The sequence below is a fragment of the Stenella coeruleoalba genome (genome assembly GCF_951394435.1).
Source record: "Stenella coeruleoalba genome assembly, chromosome: 10".
In the NCBI taxonomy this organism is placed as follows: Eukaryota; Metazoa; Chordata; class Mammalia; order Artiodactyla; family Delphinidae; genus Stenella; species Stenella coeruleoalba.
The window spans coordinates 32,232,721-32,250,844 of NC_137156.1; positions in this window are offsets into that span (position 1 = coordinate 32,232,721).

Below are 18,124 nucleotides of genomic sequence, written 5' to 3' on the forward strand. Positions count from 1 at the left end.
TATTGCTTTGTTGAAAAACAATAAAGTGTGGGTTGTGTTATTTTAAGTTCTCCTGTACTTAAATTGGTTTCTACCATCTATCACTTATTATTATATTAGGAGCACCCTGTTATGGTAGATGTGTGGGCACTAATAAAAATATACAACCACTCATTATATATTATAAATTTAATGCTGTTATACACTCTACATCTCCCTTATTGAAGGAGTCATACAAAATCATTTATTGGAATGTCATATTTAATTAATCAGCCTCGCTTTATTAACTTTGTTCACTTTTAACCCAAATTTTATTTAGTCATACTTCAGAATTCAATAAATCAAAAGAAATAAACATTCATTATCTTTTTCATTTTTTTGTTGTTAAACAATAGATATTTTTCTTCCTTAAGAAAAAAAGTCTAACAGTTTTTCTTTAAAAAAAAAACTAACACAAATAACAAATGTTGGCAAGGATGTGGAGAAAAGGGAACCCCTGTACTCTACCAGTGGAAATGTAAATTGGTACAGCCACTGTGGAAAACAGTATGCAGGCTTCTCAAAAAACTAAAACTAGACCTACCAAATGACCCAGCAATTTCACTCCTGGGTATGTATCTGAAAGAAACAAAAACACTAATTCAAAAAGATACATGCACCCTGTTGTTCATAGCAGCATTATTTATAATTGCCAAGATATGGAAACAACCTAAGTGTCCATCAACAGATGAATGGATAAAGATGTGGTATATACACACACACACACACACACACACACACACACACACACACACACACACACAATGGAATACTACTCAGACATGAAAAAGAATGAAATTTTGCCATTTGCAGCAACATGGATGGATTCAGAGGGCATTTTGCTAAGTGAAATAAGTCAGACAGAGAAAGACAAATACAGTATGCTGTCATTTATATGTGGAATCTAAAAAAGACAGCAAACTAAAAAATACAACAAACTAGAGAATATAACTAAAAAGAAGCAGACTCACAGAGAACAAACTAGTGGTTATCGGTGGTGGTGGGGAGCGATATAGGAGTAGGGGAGTAGGAGGTACAAAGTATGGGGTATAAGATAGGCTCAAGGATGTATTGTACAATATGGAGAATAGAACCAATACTTGGTAATAACTATAAAAGGAAAGTAACCTTTCAAATGGTATAAAAATTTTAGTAAATAAATAATTTTTAAAAATCTAATCGTTTTTCTACCCCCCTTGGAATAAATACTCTTTTTTTTATTGTTTCAAATGGATATAAATCAGTCAGGGTCTCAGCAGGAAACAGACCTCACACTCAAACTGCGTGATTGGAGTAGCATTTAGCAAAGGGACTCAGAAGGGTGGCCAGGAAGCGTGTGGCACCCAACAGCTGGTAGCAGTGGGGAGACCTCACTCAGCCCAGGCCTGAGGGAGAGTGAGCTGGGTGGGAAGGGCGGCCGCTGGCCCTTAGTCAGACTGCCCCAGGGAAGGGAAGCTGCTATGATCACTCTGACTTCAGACCTCTTCCTTTCTTAAACCTCTTGCTGATCCTCCAATTTGCCGAATCCCATGGGCAGGCTGAGTGCCTGGGAGCCCGATGAGCCCCATCAGATCAGCTTTGCCAGGACAGAGAGCAGAGCAGAGAAGAAAGGAGAGAAGATCTCTGGGGACAAATAAGAGCGTCACCTGCTTTGTCTCTGTGACATCTTCTGCTTCTCTTTCCTAGTTTCCCGTATTTACTTGTATATACTGTCCCCAAATTAACCATCACAGAAACTTTTTCTTTTTTATAAAGCTCAAGAAAGAATCGGTACTTTTGTTAGGATACCACTTATTAAAGCTGAATCTCTACAAAATTATTTTCAAAATGTTCAACTATTGCTATCCATGATTTCTCTAAAAATATCCAAACGTTGACACAATTTTCAACCTGCTTTTGTAGCTCTTAAGCTGTAAGAGGTCTCTCAAGCCCTCAATATTCTTCCAGCTTTTATTGCTTAAATTCTGAGCTCTTCGTATTATTCAACCCCTAATCACGTTTTATTTGTAGAGTAAAAGTTTATGGAAGAAACGTTTAAAGTGACTTACTTTATTTACATCTTCCATTGCATCTTTCAAAGATATCTGAACACAGTGACTTACCAAGTTAAAACAGCCTGGAAATTTCTCTAAAACCTTGGTTGAAATCTCAGATATTCTGCATAGCATTATACTGGTACTCTGTACAAAATCCAATGAGATTTTCATATAATTATTGCTCAGTGAAAAATTATTCTTCTTAAGCACTGATGATGTTTAGATATATTATTTCAAATGATACTACTTCCAGTTCCGTAAGATAAACAAAATCTACTAAACTAATTTCAAAGTCTTAAATTTCACATATCAGTAAATTTTTAACAACACTTCGATGTGACGTAGCTGAAGCTTTGTCAGCGATGGCTGACCTTTTATTGCTTTGATACGTGTTTTCCAAAAACAATTTCATGTTTTAGTAGGTAAGTGTTTTATAACAATCAGGACCATAAATCTAGACTATAATAATATGCCCATATTGAAATGACTGGTTTTTGAAGTCTATTAGATATTTTATATCTGAAAATACTGTTTTTTTGAACTAACCACTTGATATTGTTACAAAGTCTAATTAATCGTAATTTCCAAATTTTTTATTTCTTTATTGACAGTCACTGATAAACTTTTTTTCACAAATTTTGATGATTTCAAATGCTGTTTTATATAAAATTGATTCCCAGTAATCTTTTACTTCCGTCCTCCCTGATGATTGCAAACTTTCTTTATCGGGACCGTGAGCTTCACTGGAAGAGAATTACCATTCTGGTTATAAAGCTTTAGCACTTTCAACTTTTAACGGTGCAGTTTTTGAGCACTGTTTGCCTCCCACATTTCCATTACTAGCAAAATAAGCTAGTCACCTTCTTGTTGAAATAATCAAGTTGTAAATTGGTTTTCATTCCAGCAATATAAATGATCTGGTTTATTTTGTACCAATACTTCAACAATATTTACAAGACATTCTGTTTGGGTTTGTGGCATGGTGTTGGGAGATGTTCCAGGCTACAGTTGATGATTAATATCCTATCTTCTTTGTTTTCCTGCAGAGTCAGAAGATTCGCATGTATATTTTCAAAGGAACGTTAAGAAACTTATCGCAAATTTGATGTGTTTTCATTCTGAGTGTTCAGGGTTTTGTTTGCTTTTAAGTGAACACGTATCATTAGTGGAACGAGCAAGATGGTAAGACTGATTCAAAGAAAACGGGAGTGAGCAAACTATTTATACCGACTAATTTAGAAACATAACTGGTTAATATCCCACAGAGCAAAAACACTGTAATCGTTGGAGTTATCTTTTCTACCAGACAGAATTAGCTGTATCTCCTCTGAACCAGACTCATTTACATTGTTATTGGACAAAAGTCATTTGTGTCACTCTTAGTTTTCTAAGGGTTAACACTTATCTTTATGGATCTATAAAATATCCTAAATCAAAAGGAAGTAGTCTTTTTCCTATTGTCTTGCTCTATTTCCCAGAAAACCTTAGCCAGCTTTGGCAAAATTTCACATTTTACATTTCATTGCCTTTTTTGAGACATTATTTGTAGGTATTATAATTCAAGGCAAATAAAATTCTCTTTTCACAAAGCTTCTACTACTTCCTCTGTTCATAGAGGTTTTATCCCTCCCAAAGCAAGAAGTCCAGAAGAGGAAGTTCCTAGTATTAGTTCAGGGGTTACGGATTCCAAGGTTGAGGTCTCAGCAATTTCGTTGGCCTTTCCCTCCTAGTCACAACATGGCTGCTGAACCTCCAGCCACTAAGTCCAAATCCTAATCAGAAAGTAGAAAATAGGAATAAAGAACAAGGAAAAGGGGGCAATACTGGTATCGGAAAAGCAAAATGTTTCCCCCAAATCTCCAGTAGACTTTTGCCATGGTTTATTGGTCAGAATAGTGCTTGGACATGGCTGCCCTGATAAAATCAGGATTCTATTCATAAGGAAGAAGGTATGAGGTATGAAGGGTATTGAATATGTGTATCTGTCAGAAAACCAGAACCCAATTTATGTAGTTCAAGGAGAAAAAGAATTGATACAGGGAATTGAGTGTTTACAAGACTGCTGAAAGGACCAAAGGAGGGAAAGGAAGGCTGGTGCTGGCTCTCACATCCACTGCTAGCTTTCAGGACATCAGGAAGTTACTACCACAGGAAACCACTACTAATTCTAGAGCTCCAGCTACTAGAACTACCCATAGCACTGACGCAGGTGATTCACAGGGGAAAAACCAGAGGTGGCTGCAAAACCCCACATCTGCCCAAACCAATGTGTCTGCCCACCACTGCGGGAAGAAAAATGTGGTCAGTGTCTCCCCTCTGCCTTCCAGTTCTCAGATGAGTGTCCTTCACTGGGGAATCTAAACGGGAAGCCAGCTGGAAATGGATTCTGGGAAATGTAGTTCCCAGGCTCCCAGCCCCTGCCTTCCAGAGGAGATGGGGGCCCGAATGGTGCTGAGTACCAAGAGTCCATTTGCCTCGGAGACAATACCAGTGTTTCCTACACGCATGCAGAGTGCAGGGGTCAGACTCTGTGCAAGCGTGGAAGGGTTGGAAATTCCCCCGGGTGCTCCTACTACAGGATCACTTTTGAGAATCACTTCTCCAAGGGAAGTGAGGTACAAATGCATATGCTTGGTGTGAGGACAATGGGTTATGTCCAGAGGAGCAGGGAAATTCTTAAAATAATTCGAACGTGTGTAACTCAGATCATCCTCTCTTTTTCACGCTCCTTTACCCAAAGTCTTCCAACATGAGTTACCTGGACCTGGCCCAGAGTTCCACAGAAAAGAGGTGGGGAGAGAAAAAGGATTGTGTCACAGGGTCACAGCTGATCACCTTGGGGCTGTCAAGGGGTGGAAGCATGTTTGTTCACTGTAGTCCATCGGCACTCAGCACAGAGGCAGGACTGGAACAGAGGTAGCAATCTGGGAGCTCCCGGCCGATGTCAGGGGGAGAAGAACCCTGAGTGAAAGAGCCACTGAGTCACCCAAGCCTCTCTGTGGAGCAGCAGCCTTGGAGCCAGAGACCCACGAGGCTAAGACACAGGAAGATGTCACAGAATGGCCAGGATGACTGTGATCGCGGAGCTGGGGGAGGACCTGAGACAGGGTTGTCACAGTTCTGAGCTACAGAAATACTGTTTTCTTACTGTTACTGTGGCCTTACTGGCCCCCTCCCCAAAGATAAGGATCAAACCTCACCATCCAAGTACCCGATCTATGAAGCTTATTACACAAACTGCAACGAGCGGCTCCGGGCAGAAAACTAGATCCTGCAATAGGAGGGATGAAAGTGGCGAGGGTTGAGTTCTGCCTCTCTCCTCCTGGTGTAGCCTGCGAGCAGCCAAGCTCCTCTGTTGCTTTCTATGTTTTGAAAATACGAACATATTTAAAGGGGATTTGAGAAATACTTGGTTGGTGGTTGCAGGGATTTCCGCAGAAGGACTCCAAGGAGCCAAAAGCATCACGGGCCTCTGTCCTTTCCCTCAGAACGTTGGAATGGTCGTTACATGAGCTGCAGTTGACCTCAGCGGCTGGGGAGGTTTGCAGAACTTAAGTAGCTCTTTTTAGGTAATATGGAGTAAGTAAGACCAGTGGCTTTGGAGCCAAACCCTAAAGTGGATGTGAACTCGTCAGAGGAGCCAAAGCGGAGGTTTTTAGAACAAGGGTGATGTCACAACTGACTGGAGTTCACCTCAGTTGCTTGGCCCTCCGGTCACAAGTCTGAGTTATGGCTAGAGTCCAGCCTCGGCTTTGCAAGCCAGAGGGTGGGAGGGAGGGAGGGAGGGAGCGACAAGAAAGCAGAGGGGAAGGAAGTGACACACAGGAGCCTGGATAGAGCTTGGGACTGACGTCTGGGCTTCCATCCCTGGAGCCACTATTGAGGGGCTTAGAGGGGTGACGACCATCCCACGGAGAGGAAAGCCCAGATCCTCAGTGAGTCTGAAGACTGTGGGTTGGGGGGTGGGGGGTGCTTGCTGACTTCTGGCCGAGGAGCTCTGGAGGTCATCTCCCCAGCATGGACAGAGCTGGCGGTCGCCACCAAGGATGCTGCCGTGGAGTTTGCGAGGAAAGGACCGCCTACCTCTGCTGAAGGCTCCCCTTTCCCTTCTGGGAACCAGAAGGTGCCCCTATGACTCTTTCCGGAAAGACGTGGGACCCCCCAATGGATCCAGGTCTGCTGGCCCAGACTCCCTCTCCTGAGTCACGATATCGGCTGGGACACAGTTGAGCTGAAGCATAAGAAATAAGAGGAGAGGGACCCCTTCCACTCTGGGTGCCTCTTGGGTATGTGGGTGGGGTGGGGTGGGTCCCAGTTGGAGGAAGGCACCAGCGCTCCGGGCGGGACCCAGCACCGGTGCCCTTCGCGAGGACTCTCAGCTGGTAGCATTTGGATTCTGCTTAAGAAAATGTAGACTCCTCCAGGGTTGACCTTCAGCAAACCACAGGGTGACCCAGCGACCACAGGGCTGGGATCAGAGCACAGGGACAAGCTGGGTCAGAGAATGTGCATTGACTTATAAGAGCAGCCTGCCCGGTGGAGTTGGCGGGGGGGTGGGGGGGCAGGCAGGGGGTGCTTAAACCGCAGCCAGAGATGCCCCGGAGCTCCTGGGTCATGGGGGTCAGAGCCCACACTGGAGAATGAATGAGGGGCCCCAGCAGGATGAGCGGCCGCAGGTGCAGGGAGGGAGTGGAACAGGCCCCCAGAAAGCTCTCCACTTGTGTGATAGGAAGTAACTGCTCTCTGACAGCTGCATGTACCGCAGGTCTCTCCATTCAACAAACATTAAGCACCTACTGTATGCAGAGCTTGGTCTCCATGTTGGGGAAACAACCATGAGCAAAACAAAGTCCAAGAACAAACACTGCAACATCGTGTGGAGGCGAGGAGACACGGCCACAGGCACAGCCACGGAGCAGCTGTGTGCCTCTCGTGTGTCACCCCTGTGTGCTCTCATTTAACTGAGATGGCCTCAGTCTCCTCATCTGGGGATGAGAAAAGCGAGGCTCAGAGAAAGAGAGAGGCCGATTAGGATAAAATTCCCAAGGCCACACAGCAGCAGGTCAGTGGAAGACCTGGGAAGCCAGTGCTTGACCTGAGTTTAGTAACTCCATCCCCAGCATCCTCACTTCAGATAGGGAAGTAAAAAACCCAGCTTCACACCACCCCTCTTCTGCCTTCTCACCTCCTTTCTAGAACTCACTGTCACATCTTTACAATAATTGACTAAGGCTTTGGGTCTTGTCACCAAGTGCCCAGCCTCATTGTAGCCTTTTTAGGAGCTACAAATAATAATGATAATAATAACGGTAATATTGAGATGTACTCTCTGACCTTGGGGAGCTTCTACTCTACTGGCAAGTCTGATTGCACACCTCTGAATTAGCCTGAGGCTGCTTACAGAGCAACCAACACCACAAGTGGGAAACAAAAAGCCCCCTTGCTAATGGACACCAAATAATAGGGCATCAGGGTAGAGCTGGGGCAATAGGGAAGGCTTCCTGGAGGAGGTGGGTTTTAAAAGGGCATTTTAGCAGATACAATACACCTAATTGTTAAAGAAGCGAGAAGCCTGCGTTCTGAGAAGGTGTGAACTAATCACAAAAGTAGGAAGGATCTGGGAAGCAGGGGAACAGGACTTTGGCCGTTATGACCTTCACTCTTGATGTTAACACATGTGAATATGTTATGTCACGTGGCAAAAGGAACCTAGCAGATGTAATTATGGCCAGGGACCTTAAAACAGAGAGATGAGTCTGGATTATCTAACCATGTAGGAGAACTACACTACCCGCTCTCCATTCTGTGCTCCCGTGGCTGGGAATCATAAACTAATGACTACTAATCTGCAAAGGGCAGTGACGCAGCTGTGTTCTGGCTGAGGCTCTGGAGCAGGTTGGGTAGGAGACTTGCCGGCGGCGTTTGCAGGAATCAGGGCGGGGGTGCGAGCCAAGCCATCCGAGCTGACCCCTGTCCCAACCCCACCTCTGCTTATAGATCTCACGTCTGCATCACTCCGGAGAGACCCAGTCACCGGAAATCGCCTGCAGGCTGAGTGAGGCACCCTTTCCGCTGACTCAGCTGGGTCTTATGGGATTTGAACCCCAGGATCCGGGGTGTTTAGGACTGGGGCAGGAGACCACAAAGCCAGCATCCCCATCGGATCCAGCCAGGGCTGACCTGCCAGTAAATGCCTCCTTATGCTAAGTGGTGACTGCCTTTGTTTCCCGGAAGTTTTCTCATCAAAGCTTCTAATCATCTCCTCCTCCTGGGAGACGACCAATTTGAAAGACAAAGATCTACACGGCCCACTGGTTCTCCATCTGCCTGTGCTGGCTCATAGGCACAGCCACACCACTTCATCCAAGCTACTAACTAAAATGCTCATTGGGACAGAGTTGAGGACAGCTTTGCCGGAATGCTTGGTTCCAACGTTCTAGAATGTGGTTCTCCTCTAGAATGTGCCCTCCAGGTTGCCACCCATCCAGTCTCTGCATCTCCATGAATAGAGCTGTTCAACCCGTTACCCTCCCCCGCAACTGCAGCACATGGGCAGAGTTCTCAGTCTTGGCCAGAAACAAAGCGATTTCTACTCTTACTGATGTGCTCGTCCTGAAACCCAGTCGAGGAACGCAACGTAGATGGACTGACATACTTGCTCCTAGAAGGTCAAGCTCCTCTCCAAGAGGCACTCACGGAGAAGAAAGTTTGGTGCAGTGGTTAGGGCCCAGGCCCTGCCGCTGGGCCCCCCGATGTGAGTCGGGCTATGTGTCCGTGTGTCCTAACTGCTCACCGGGCAAGCTGTTTAACCACCCTCTGCCCCACTACCCTCATCTGCAGAGTCGAAGTAAGCACGGTACCCATTTCATAGGTGGCTGTGAGGACTGAAGGAGCATAGAAAGCCCAAGTATTAGCGATTATTTTTACTACTTGCTTCTCTAGGTATAGGCAAAGCTCTCCCTTAATAGTCCATTCTAGAAACCTGGCCACAGGGTCTTGAGTTCAGGGTTGATATCTTCTTTGGCTGCGTATTCTAAGAGCGTCCCTTATTCCTGCTGGGTGGCTATCGTTATACTCAAGGACAGTACTGCTCATTTTAAACATAAAAAGGCACCTTTCCTCAAGGCTGGGAACAGTGACAGGGACACATCTGACCAGCACGCGGAAGTTTTCAGACCTTGGGCAGAGAGGCTGTTTGGTTTCAACGTACTAGGTTGCAAATCCACGGGGGTGGCAATCCTGCTCTCTTCATTTTCCCTTTGTCTCCAGCACGCTGCCCAGCAGATGCTTGGTGCTCGATTGAAGTTTTCTGAATGATTGAGTGAATGCATGAGCAGATAAATGAACTGAGAAATACCACACAATAAAAGGCAAGTATTTTGGACTCTTTCATTGGAAAGCCTACATCTCACTGTCATTCTTTTCGAGAGATTGAACTTGTTGGTAAAGCGTGACTCTGACAATTGGAGACTTTTTTCCCAGATGTGGCAGAGTGCAGGCCATTTTGGAAATATCATCCATTGGGTTATCTAGTATCCTGAAGGCCCCTCACCCCTGAGCCCAGCTTTTAGGCTTGAGTCTGCATCTCCACAGCAGAGCTTTGGAGAGAGGTGCTCAGAGGTCCAGCCATCGTCCAGGAGAAGGTGGCCTGTTTGCGTGGGTCCCAGGCAGCGGTTCTCCATCAAAGCTTGTGGTGGAGAAGCGGAGCGGTTGATCTGTGTGGGACCTTTGTCCTCGGAGGTACCAGCTCCACCCTGGGTCATTTCTGTGGAGCAGAACTACATTTGGAAGCCAGGAGACATGGGTGACTAATGGCCCCAAGGTGAAGGGTGGAGACTTGCATCCAGGTAGGGTGCGCCTCTGTGGGCTGGATTAAGGCCAATTTAGGAGTCTAATAATAGACTTTCTAACAAGTAAACTCCTGAGGCTGGTTCAATCCTCCCAGACTCTGGTGCCTGGGATTGACTCATCTGACCAGCCCTGGGCAGGTTTCTATAAAGGCACCTTCCTTTGGGGAATTCAGATGCTGGGTTTGCTATCATCTGTGGGCGAGGATCACTGCTCAGTTTGAGGCTGTCAGCACAGCTCATGACAGAGGCAAGGCCTTGACCTCCTTGAGATCATAGCATCTTTCTGAGCAGGGCTGTTGGGCTGGGGTTCTGCCCCCGAGCCTCCTTCCCTACCCTGTCCGGTCTGCTCCCCCGTTAGAGCTCAGCTCTTACAGCTGCATGGAAATATAAGGATCACCATAAAGGCCTTCACAGATGCGTATTAGGAAGTCTGGAGCGTTCATGGGCTTCCTCCCAGGTTCCTTCTCTCGGAAAAACTCACCAGCCTCCATCAAGTCCTCCCTCTTTCCACTCCAGCACTTAACTCTTGAATTTGTCCCTCCTTTCTGTTTTTCCTGCCACCCTAGTCCGAGTCATGACCATTTCTCTCCCATAAAAACCTCATGGAGGATTCTATTTCTGCACTTTCCCCTCTAATCCATTCTCTCCATGGCAGCCAGCGGGTATTTTTAAAATGCAAATCTGATCGTGTTGCTTCCCTTTAAAAATCCTCCAGTGGTTTCTCATTGCTTCAGGAATAAAAATTCAAATCTTTAACCCCGCCGATAAGGTCCTGCATGGTTTGACCCTCACTCCAAGCCCTCCTTTGATAAAAATCTCATCGTACTCCTTACTTTTTCTTCATTGCATGAATCTGAGTCTTCAATTATATAGTGGTGGGTGTTTTGCATAGAGGGTGTGTAGAGCACTTTGTGTGGCTGTACAGGTTGTGCTAGGGGGTCATTTACTTAGATTAGGATGTGACTGGACACCTGGAATTGTGCAGTACACAACCTGTACAACCATACATGGCAGCTCATGGTGTTTTCAGCTCCTGCCAAAGTACCTGGCGCTTGCTAGGTGCTCAGCAAATATTGGTTGAATGAATACCTGTTGATGCAACTTCAACAACCTGAGAGGATGGTATGAGCATCCTATAAATCTTAGTGAATCCCAAAAAAAAGATCTTAGAATATTATAGCTGTAATGAAGAGAGGCCCTTCAAATACAAATATTTTGTTGGCATTTGACCATAATAAAAATAATATTTATCTATAATCCGTTACTCCTTGACACAGTCCTAGGTTGATTGCATGCCTAGGTTGCATGCATGCCTACGTTGATTGCAAGACTGATTGTACTCAGTCTTCACAACAAACCCATGAAGTGAGCCCCATTATTATTTCCTTATTGCAAATGAAGAAATTATTCCTTGGGCAAAACCATGCAGCTCTTCAATGGCAGCACAGGAATTGGAACCAGGGCTGTCTGACCCCAAAGCCATCTCATCTCCTGAAGCATGACATCCATGTCCAGGATCAGCACTGCTCCTTTATTTCTTCCCAGAATCTCTCTTGGTACTTTGGAAGCAAACAAGGTTTTCAAAGCCTCGTGCCCGCCAGTTTTGAGTATGTCACCTGGAACAACCTCTCCCAGGGTGCCCTGGGGTAGCGGATGTGGGGATCAGCTGTATCTCCATGGTCCCTGACTCACCAAATGCCAGAAGGACTGGAAAAGGCTCAGCAGGTCACCTCAGGCTTTTGAATTGGCCTCTGTCTCAGATGCAGCCCACAGGGCTTTTTCCTTCCAGTAGGGGGCAGTGGTGGGGTGGGCAAGGGACAGACAGAGGCTGCCACTGAGCTCAGGAGTTTAAAACTTCTCATATCACAATTACTGTTACCACCTATCAGGTGCCCTTGGTGTCCAGGCATCACACAGATCTGCATGTATTACTTCTCTGGAAGGCAGATAGAATTATGCCCATTTTACAACTGAAAAAACTGAGGCCCATTGAGTTTAAGTGACTTTTTAAAGCTTCCTTAACCTGAGAGTAACTGACCAAATGTTTCAAGCTCCAATGATTTGAGCTCCAAATCGGGTCTGTCAGGACCTATAGCCCATGCCCTCCAGCTCAGATTATATCTAAGACCAAAGACCAGCTCCCTGGGGAGGTGGACAGTGTGGTGGCCTTCCAGCACCCCCTCCAGCCCTCTCCCACGTGGGGCAGCCATGTTTGTTTGGGGAAACTAATCCCTCTTCCAGATCCATAAACCAATCAGCACAGTCTCATCCTTCTCGCCACAGTGATTTGTTCAGGGATGGGAAGGAACCCAGGCCTAAGCCAATGAGACCTCAACGTTCTCCAGGCCACAGTGACTGGCTCAGGCTGGCCCGGTCAGAGTGAAGTATGGGACTCTTGTTGAATATCTGGGCGTGAGATGGGGCAGGAGAGCTCTCTCTCTCTCTTTTTTTTTTTTGCCGTACGCGGGCCTCTCACTGTTGTGGCCCCTCCCGCTGCGGAGCACAGGCTCCGGACGCACAGGCTCAGCAGCCATGGCTCACGGGCCCAGCCATTCCGCGGCATGTGGGATCTTCCCGGACCGGGGCACAAACTCGTGTCCTCTAGCATCGGCAGGCGGACTCTCAACCACTGCGCCACCAGGGAAGCTCTCTCTCTCTCTCTCTCTTGCTTTCTGTGGTGTGGTATGGGGATGTGAAGCCTGGAACTGTTGCAGCTGTTTTGCCACCATCTGGGAAATCCCTGATAAAGCCACGCCTGAAGGTTGAACCACTCCTGGACTTCCATTCCTTAATGTACTATTTCCTCACTGTTCAGGTCATTTTTTGAGCTGGGTTTTCTAATAATTGCAGTAGAAATGATCACACCCAGAATCTCCAAGAAGTTGGCTGGGTTTGTCACTTCTAACAGAAGATTGCAGATGGAGGGGATCGAGAGTCCTATGGAGGACCCAAGGTACAGGGGAACAAAGGGAGCTGGCGTGAGCAGGTGAGGGCTGAAGGAGGTGATGGGTGAGGGATGAGAGAAGGCAGTGAAGGGTGAAGAGGCTGAGGGGGTGAAGGGTGAGAAGTAAGGGGGTAGGAGCCTGAGAAGGGTAAGGGATGTGATGGGGTGAGAGCGTTTGGGAGGGAAGGACAAGAGGATGGAGCTAAAGAGTTGCACAAAGTGAGGGGTGAGAGAATAAGGGGGTGAGGGAGATAAAGCCCACGAAGGAGGCAAGGGGGCATGGGAGGGAAGGGGGTGAGGAATTGAAGAAGGTGAGGAATTGGGGGAGGCGGCCTCCCAAGGGCTGCCCCAGGCCAGCCGGCTTTGGGAAGAGCCCCTCTGGCTGCCGGCCAACCCCACACCTGCTGGGCAGGGGTTGGGGGGGGGGCGACCGGGAGTGAGAACACGGAGCCTTTGACGCAAATCTTTGCTTTCCATATTTTCAGTTCCTCTTTGCTTAATCAGAGGAAGCAAGCCCTGGGTTTTCAAGACCCTTGTTCCAGAAACATAAGAATTCACCTGCTTCAGGGACAAGGCAATGGAATGAAAATGCTCCCACACCTCCTGCCTCAGCCTTTTGTCCAGAGAGTGAAGGGAAGAACTTCAGTGAGACTCCAGAGGATGAAAGGGGCCCCATGTACATAGACACTGGCTGTGAAAGTCTGGAATTACAAAGAAGAACTGAGGGGCCAGCATGATTACATAAGGCTTTCTGTGACAAAGAGAGGTTGTATAGTTGTCCTGTGAATAGTGAGCTATCCAAGGGTCTTCAAAATAGGTCTCAGTTTACAGGAATCTGGTCCCCTTTCTTACAAAATCGATCGCTGATTAGAAAGCAAGGCACACCCAAAGATAGAGCACATCTAATGACATCTCCAGGAGAATGGCCTCAATTAGCCTCCTCTCCAGTCCCTCCCTCAGCAGCTCAGCCCCTAATCCTTCTAAAAGTTGTGCAGCCAGGGTCCCTCAAATGCCCCCAGACTGGCATACTGGACCTCCTCTCTCTAAAAGACACATATACCTCCATCCAGGTATACACATATACCTTCACCAGTCCACCCTTCTTTCAAAACTACCCTGCAAGTTTTAGGTCACGGAGTGGTAGGCAAATTAAAAATCTTGTCCACATCTAGCTGTGTGACCTGAGTTATGTTTCTTAACCTCTCTGAGCTTCAGTTTGTTTCTCTCTAAGTGGGAGTAATTATGTCACAAGGTACTTGTCATATTAAATAAGAAAAATGTGCATCAAAGCACAAATTCTGACACCAGTAGATGCTGAATGAATTGAAGAAAAGAATCTGTCTGGGCCATGAACAGATACATTGACCTGAGTCAGTGGATGGATCGACCTGAGCTGGTCTTAGTTGCAGACAACAGAGTCCAGTTTAACTGGTCCCCAGAAAAAGGATTTATTAGAGAGTATTGGGGAGTCTGTAAAATGTCTTGCAAGGCCAAGGAGTCAAGCTAGGAACAATTCAGACCGAGGAAACACCCAACCACACCGTAGGACAATTTCAGTAGAAACTCCACACCTGTGATGTTGGGGACCAGTCAGGACGGTTGCAGAAAAAGACAAATTGCCTACTCCAGGGAATCTGACGTCCCCACACCCAGCAGCCGCCTCATCTCGCTCACTGCTGCCTTCCATGCCTTATGTGGGACCATCATTTGGCATTCCTGGGCCATCATTAGAACTCTGGCTACAACAGGTTAGATTCTAGGACTCAGGAAGGCTGGTGGGGCAGATGTTTCGTGAGCCAGCCTGTGGGGTTGGCATCCAGGTCCAGATGAAAGAGGTAGGCTACAGGACCTGCGTGGTCCCCAACACTGGTCTATAGCCAGTAGCTACAGCGTCAGCGTCGGCCGTGCTCATTGATCTGCTCCAAAGGCCTCCCAGAAGCCTGCCCAACCTGCTCCCTCGGCCTGGCCTTCTACCTCTTCTCTGTAGGAATCCTCTCCTCCAGGCAGCCGAGCTGACTAGCTTCTGCCTCCTGAGATGCTGTGGGAGATAGGGGAACGGTGGGTGCTGTGCATGCAGGTACACAAAGCTTGATTTCAAGTCCCGACTCTGTTACTTCTTTGCTAGCTGTGTAACTGGGACACGTGATTTCCTTTGGGATTGAAATTCCTCATCTATAATCGGGTGACCATCATGACACCTGCCCTGGTTGTGAGACTCCAAAGAAAGAATGGGTGAGAAAAGCACTTGGTAAATTGTAGAGGGTTTGTATCATCATTCAGAGCTTTCCTGCCCTTCAAGGCTCAGCTCAGTGCTGGCCTCGCCCTCCAACCCCACCGGGATCTCAATTCTTCTGGAATGGCTCCCAGAGCCTGCTCAGCATTCTTGGAAATGTCCTCCAAAGATTGCTAGTTCTCATTATTGGACGGTTGATCTGATCTTTAGAAGCAATTGAAAGCCATTTGAGTCCAATCCCGGGGAATTAGGTGAGTAATCAAACTGGGTAATAGAATGTTTCGGTCAATAACGAGGTGAGGCAGAGTGGTTTATTTTTTTTCCATGTGGCCCACACAAATGGACTCCGAAGGCAATTCCGAAAGAGATGCCGCACAGTACTTGAGCAATGGCAGCCTCCCTGGCATAGGACGGAGCTTTCCAGTGGAATGTCTTTGGAGTCCTAGTCTGTTTGCTGAAAAAACACAGTCATTATTTTATAATCACAACTTGCATAAACATCAGCTTTTCTCTCCTGGCTCTGAAACTGGCAAATACAAACAGCGTTCCCTCAATTTATTTTGAGCCAATGACCATACTCAACAAGCAAGAACCTATAAAATCAGAATAGATGTATGTAGAATTGCAGTGTTGTAATCAAATCAAACTTACAGTGTGTGAACCTGATACATATTTAATCATTTACGTAGTTGTTGCTAGGCGTCTTGGTAATAAGGCATCAATGATCTTCGTAAATGCTGGGCATAACAACTTGAAGCGTTTTGGACATCGGCTGGGATAGGGCGGGGGCTGGGGCGGGGAGGGTTTGGGGCCTCCCCGAGCCCTCTCCCAGGACATCCCTCCCCAGCGGGTCTGATCCTGGCACCGGAGGCTGCCTCGCCTTAAGCTAACATTGAAACTGAGCAGGACCCTGCGGGGATCTCTTCTACTTCACCCAAAACTCTGTCTCTGACATTCAATTCGGTACCGGTATACGGAGGCCGAATTCCGGCTCCAAGATGTGCTTCTGGGGCAGAGTCTGTGGGCCGGGCCTCCGAGGACAGTGGGCCCTGGATGCCCAGTCCTGTCTTCTGAAGAAGAAGAATGAGTCGGAGCTTGGGAAGATGCTTCTGAGGCCTCAGGAGACAGGTGGTTCCTGCCCTGTAGGCTGACGAGGCCAGGTGTGGACCAGGCACGTGACCTCGAGCACCCTAGCAACCTCCACGAGGCTCAGGGGCCCCCGTGATGCGACCTCAGGATCTGTGGGGCATAAAGATGTCAATCTGGGCGCACAGAATAAGTCTGTCATGCCCTCTCCCTTCTCTCCCCAGAGAAGCTAAGAGGCCACAGAAGCCCATCAGCAAGGTCAGGGGCACAGGACGGGAGGCAGGCCCCGGACGTCGTCGGCAGAAACTACACAGGGCTTTGGGGAAGCTCTGCTGAGGAGTCCTCTGTGGGGGTGTTCAGATGTGAGACCTGCCTCTTCCCCTCCGGTTACTTATCGGAGTAATTCCTAGCGCCAGCAGTAAGGGAAGAGGCGTTTTTATGGGGGTAGAAGAAGGAAGAGGCTCCCTCCAGAAGTAATTATGGGATGTGGAGTATTTCTGAAGTGCCCAATGGCTGAGTGATGCCTGGGGGCAGAGAGGCAGCGGGGCAGGCCTGGTAGCAGGGAGAAGGGGCTTGGAGAGTGGGCTCGGATGGGGCGGGGAGAGGGTGGTCTTTAAGGTATAGGAGGGAAGCTGGGGGAGCAAGATGGAGGTCTTCTGCACTTTCTAGAAGCTAAGGGATTGTTCTTTAACCCTCTGATGGAGTAGGGCCAGTCCTCCTCCCCCAGAGTGGGTGCCCTTGGTTTGGGGAGCCGATAGAAGGCAGACGCTAGGGGATAAATCAGAGGTGGTGGTGAGAAGCCGGACTCCAACAAGACCCTCCACGGTGAGGTATGGGGTTGGCCTGGCCTCCCAGATTCTGGGAGAAGCCGGCTACACATCCCTGTAACTTGGCTGGATGTTATCCAAGGTAGGCGGTCTCGTCCTGGGGCCAGGAGGAGGGAGGAGAAAGGTACTCAAGTCGTGTTCCTTATTAATGGGAAAGAGCCCTTCTCAGGAGACAGAGACAAAGAGGAAGAGAGAAACAGCAGCGGATCTGAAGAGTCGGAGAAGCCAGAGAAAATGAGATCGTCAGCTCTCCAGCCCTCCCCAACTCTCCTTTCTGGAGCATTTTAAAGGCCTAAAGACGACCGTGACTCATTCATTAATTTGAAGAGAAAACAAGAGAAGAAAACAACAGAATAGTCCAGACACAAGCATTCTTTTAATGCCTTCCATTCCCCAAACACACATTTTCAACCAGATTCCTTTGGCTTCCCAGAATGTCTTAATTTTATGCTTTCATGAGTCATTAGAGAGAAGAATTTTGAACCCTCTCTAGAAGGGGCAGCAGTCAGCAGTGAGTGATATTTAAGGACCGAGGCTTGGAGGCTTGCATGAGAGAGGCCCAGCCTGTGGGCCTATCCTGCAGGTGGGGGGCCTGAGACCTGCACACACTCTCACCCTTGCCCCCTCCTCCTTTACCTTCCCCTCTCCTTCTCTTCCCTCCCTCCTAGTACTTCCCTTACACACTCTCTTGCCATTTCTCTCCCTCTGGATGTCTCTTAAGGGACGGGTCACCTGGGGTCACCGGACACAGCCCCTTCCCTTGTCCTACAAAGCTCTGGTTCGGTCTGCCCAGGCTCCTTTGCAATGCAGAACAGACTTACCTGGCTTTATGCACGGCTTAACCAATTATTTTAAAAAGAAACAGCCCACTTGGAACACTATGTGAAGGGACTTTTCTTTCTGCTTTTGCTTTTTCCTTTTCTTTTTTTCCTTTTTTTTTTTTCACCAGCATCTTCTCTTACCGTCCCTAGCTCCTGCTGGACCCTTCCTCCCCCAAATGCTTGCTTTGGCTTGGGGAAAAGGTTTTCGATATCTGACACCTCTTGAAAGTGCAGTTTGGCAAAGGAGAATTGAAATCCACTCCGGCCGGCCAGGCCTGCACGGGGGGCTGCATGAAAACACCTGGGCAC